Raw genomic sequence first — 5,322 nt, 5'->3', positions numbered from 1 at the left:
ACAGCCACCCCCACCTCCACCGGACAAAGCAGGGCCCAGAATCATTGAAGTCTTTGTGGCCCATTCACTGAGGCCGGATCGGCCACGGATTGAGGCCACACTTTCTCCCTGGCCCTTTCCCACAACCTCCAGGCACCTTGGAGGAAGCCATCCATGCAGAACGGTGCTCCTTAATCAAAAGCTGAATGTAGAAGTTGTCCCGGAGGTTGGCTGCTGCAAGAGCGGCATTAGCAAAGCACATGCACCCCTTTCACAGCGAAACAATGCCACCCATTGTGTCGAGCCACAAGTGTCTATTCTCATTTAAAAAGGGGTCTCACCAGCAGATAAATAATGATGAAGGACCAACAGGGACAACGGTCAGGATTCTTTCAGGACTGTACACCACCAGAAAATTAATACTTCTTTCACTGCAATTTAAAAAAATACAACTGTACTAAAACACATTTGCTCTTACAAAAGATTTTATCTGATGAGAAATAGCTTCTTGACAGGTTAAGCCCGTCTTTGTTTTATACTGATGTTACAATAATAGAAATAAGAGACCTTTTTCATTTTTGTTTTGTTTTAGTTGACAATGAAGAAAAAATATTGAGCCAAGACACAAGGAGAGTGCTTTCCACTTTGCTCCTCCTCATTAGGTCTCATCAGTGGCTTATAAATAGCAGTGAACCATCTTTAAATAGGGCATTGTGCTGTCCATTGTCTATCTATTTCTGTTGTGTCACTGAGGTAAACATCCTCTGCACAAAGCATCCAACTAAACTCAATGTTCTCAATGCTTTCCGTTGGTTCTGTTAAGAAAAGCCAGAAAACAGAAAAAATACATTATTTTCTCACTGAAATAAAATGTTAATGATGTTTCATGGCTTTGTGTCACTGTTTTCAGCAATAGAGCTAGGAACAAAGTAAAGGATCCGGATGCAAGACATTACATATCCTTAGAGACCACAAACAAAACCAAATATACAGAACATCGGAGCATTTACCAGAGTGAGACTCAGATAAAGGTGTTTGGCCAAAACCTTATTAAAGGTCTTCCCTGGTACCCATTACATATGACTTTTCAGTATCCACATTTCTACAAGCCCTATTTGAATGTTATCTGACATGTTGTTGCATTTTCAACTAAATTGAATTTAAACCTCACGTTTAGCAAAGTTTATTTATATTAAGATGATTGTTTTATTATTATATATTTAGTCCCTTCTATTAGACATTTTTAAAAACATATAATCTTAAGAAAACTTGCCCAGACATGTCCTGTCTCCTAACCCGACTACATCAGCATCAGAAAGAGAAGTTGTTTTTTTCAGGGGGTCAGCACTACTATTACCCCCATTACGCTGCTTTTTGTATTCATTGAAACCATGGGCATCTATCAGGAGCCCCAAAGGTCTCTTTCATTGCCCAATAAAAGATCTGCATGGCGGAACCTGTCTGTGGGTTGCTCTAACATTGGAGACGACAGATGTGTTAAACATACAGGCTCTCTCCACAAAAGCCTGAGGAGACTGGGCTGCATGCTCCCTAATGGAGATGCAGCTTTATGTTAATTACTGAATGGAGTAAGTCAAGCTGGCGAGAGGCTTCAAAAAACATGTTCAAGACATCTGTGGTAATAAAAGCTCCTCATATCCTTATTAGTTTGGAAAATGGAGCAAATACAAGATTGTAAAACTGCTGTGAGGTACACAAGTAAACCATGACGTTAGATCTAATTTTAAAAAAATATATAAATAAAGAAAACAATATAAGAGTGGTACCAAAGTGGCTCCAGCACTGACTGAGGGCTGGTACTGAAGCCAGTTCTGAATTGGTTCTGCCGGAGAATTTGACACCTGATTGTAAAGTGACAAAAATAAGTTGTTTTTTTTCCAAAGGTTTAACATACATGTAGGAGGACACATTGATGCTGTTAAATCAAAGTGTATTGTACTCTTCATAATATATTTAGAAATATATAGGCATAAATGAAGTATATGTTATGGCAATGGTATTGATCTTTTTGCTATTTTGACAGAATAAATCTGATTAGCTAGTTTGTAGTTGATGACGCACTTAAAAAGAGCAGAAAACAGTTATTACACAATGGCAATACAGAAACAATAATACAAACAATTTTTTTTTAACCATTTAAAATCTGTTTCGATTTCTATGTGAATGAAGTGAATCCTTAGTTCTTTTCATTGTATAAGCTGGCTTCACTTAGCAAAAAATTCAATTAAGACAGGTTAAGATAATCTCACCTCACACGACTAGTTACACGTTTTCTGTCGGTCTGTTTTTTGTGGTGAGGTTTTGTGGTTTTAAAGTATCTCACGGGGCCTCTAAGTCAGAGATAACAGGAGAAAACATGACTTCTAGCATGATAGCCGGCTCTGAGAACCTGCTTGTTTCCCCACTGGGCCACGCTTCCCTCCTGTATTCATGTGGGAATCAAGATAATCCTGGGAGATTATGATTTCAGTCTGTCAGTTTATTTATCTGCTGTATTTTAAACCTGGTAAGCTCACTTTTTAGCATCAGCACATGTTATTTTTTTGAAAACACAAAAAATATCTGACATTTTCTGGATATTACTGCATCCGGAGTGGTTAAAATCCACTTCTGTACCCTGGTATCCCCTTGTGACACTGAGGGAGGAGTTAAGGACCCTGCATCAGATCCCTGAGCCTGAACAATAGAAGCTTGGCTTGGACGGCCCGAGGCGTAGCCATCTGCCGCAGAGAGAGTGGAGTCTCTTTGTCAGCTATTGTGGAATGTGAAAGCAGATTGATGAGAGCTGGGTGATTCCTTCAGGCCACGACGGGACACTAAGCTCGAAAAGAAACTGCAGGAAAATCCCTCTGCTTCTCTCTTCACATTTAGCGGTCACGAGAGAATTTCAGAAGAATAAACGTCACTTGAATTCTCCGAAGCCAATCTTATGCAATCAAAAATTAGTTTTATTCATTTTAATGAGATCTTTTTGCAAATTAACAGAAGAACTCATGAATAATCGTTTTCGTCTTTGCTATGTTTCTAAAAGGATGCCAACTAGAGGGAGTTTGTCCCAAGGGTAGAGGTGATGACCTCTAACCTTCTCAGCAGGTGGGTATGGAAGGGTCTTATTGAGAAAGGTCAGAGCAGAAGCATTCTGGATTTTGGAGTTAGTGCAGAAAAGGGGCTGTCACTTGGAGAGGAGGGGGGGACGAGGCAGATGTATAAGAAATCCTCCAGGGGAAAGTGTGCCACCACTGAGAGAAGGGTTCAGGGCAAAAGGCCATGTCATCCAAGAAAACATATAACTATGTGGTTGCTATGGCAGCATTCTTCTTGACTGAAAGATCATTTATCAAGAACAAAACCACATTTTACTTAGCTTTTAAATCAGTAAGAATTCTCAAATTTTACTCCAAATAGGATTTTAGGATTTTTGTTTTAGTATCTGACTTTTCATTGACAAAACCAAGAATAAAAGGAGTTCATCAAATAGCAGGGTTAGGATTAACTAACACAAACAAATTAAAACACAAACATTTAACTCACCAATATTATTTGTATTTTTGAACATTTGCATAACAAATACTAAAAGTAGCTTTCAAATGATTTCATTCATTAAAGTAAAAAATATATATATATCCAAGCCAGCTCGCCATAATGTGAAAAGTAATTCCCTCATGCTATACCCAAACCTGACTACCACCAGATTAAAAATAAAAAAGTCACCTAAGTAAAATCAGTGTAAGGGATCTCACAAAGTTATTTTGCCCAATCAAAAGAAATTCAAAGTAAGATGAGAAACAAAGTCATTGACATTTAGTCCACAAAGATTCTTAAAGCAGTTTCTAAGGTTTTGAGACTCTGGAAAAGCACAGTGAGTATCACCATCTCTAAACTGAGAGAGCAAAATTCATCATAGGGAAAGTTTATAGGTAAGAACCACTGCTGCTGACTAAAAGCAAAATATGATAAAAGGTTATTATATATTATTACATCTGCCCAAAAACACCTTGATGATCCAGAATACATTGCGAATAATATTCTTTGGACTTATGATTGGAAAGTGTGCATACTTTAATGGCATAAAACTAACAGCATCTTAGAAAGAGAATATCACACAGATGATCAAGCATGGTGATGGCCATCATCTTAATGTAAAAACAAAACCATTAAAGGGGTCTCGAAGAGGACTAGTCAAAGTTCAAACTTAAATCCAACTGAGATGCTGTGATGTGAACTTAAATGCATCCATTGTGTTGTTAAAGGATGAACTAATGCAATTATACATACAAAAAGCAATTATACATTTACATCCTCCTAAGTGAAGTAAAGAGACTCGTAATCAGTTATTGAAAACAGACTATGTCAATTGTTGCTTGGAACACAACCGGCTATTAAATTTAAGAAGCAATTTTTATTCCACATACTACCAAGTTGGCATGATTAGCTTTTTCCCTTTAATAAAAAAAATAAAAAATAAAAATTACATTTTCATTTCCCATGTATAATTTGTCTGATTGTAACATTAGTTTGATGGCCTGAAACAGTTAGCTGAGATACTGCCCCCATCTACATTTAAAATCATCTACAGACCAGACAATCATTAGGCCAAACCCTGACCAATGAACATTAACTACAATGAGAACCCTTATTGTCTGAAAATGTGTCAGTTGCTAAGCTTCAAAGCCATGGGGTGCAAGACAAATACAACCTCTGAATAAAAGGCACAGCTTGTTGTTTTGTGTACTGTGAGTCATTTCCTTTGAGCTCCAGGCTAGAGGAGAATGTGACTTTCTGCTGATGATCAAACTTATCAGACTCTCCACAAAGCAGGCAATAAACTAGATGATTGAAATGACTCATAAAAGTGTGCTGTGAGTCAGGGTAACTGCCTTCAGATTTAGTAGAGTCTTCACAAATATCTATAAATAGGAGCTTATTTGGAGGTCTTATTTCTTCTTGAAAAGAAAATCTACTTTTCTGCATGATCTAGGCAGTAATATGCAATAGTGACAGAGGTCTCTGTGGTTCCACAAAGGGTCCTTTTCTGCTACAATCCCTGTTGGCAAACTGCCTTGCCCTCATGCAAGACCTGTCAGTCCCATGACGCATGACATTTGTATAACATTACTGGGGTCGCAGCCCACAGTCAAATGGATGAAAGAAAGTGAGTCAAACCTACGGACAACTCCTGACCTTCAGTCGGCAGGAAGAAAGCACGGGTCAGAGAGTCCTCAGATACGTATCTTCAGTCGATGCCTGGCCAAAACATTTGAAAGAACCCCACAATGTCACCCTTCATCGTTCTGAAGAGCTATTGTTGGAGGAACGGAAAGA

The sequence above is a fragment of the Xiphophorus maculatus genome, chromosome 16, assembly GCF_002775205.1.
Source record: "Xiphophorus maculatus strain JP 163 A chromosome 16, X_maculatus-5.0-male, whole genome shotgun sequence".
In the NCBI taxonomy this organism is placed as follows: domain Eukaryota; kingdom Metazoa; phylum Chordata; class Actinopteri; order Cyprinodontiformes; family Poeciliidae; genus Xiphophorus; species Xiphophorus maculatus.
Note: the sequence above shows the minus strand (reverse complement) of the source record.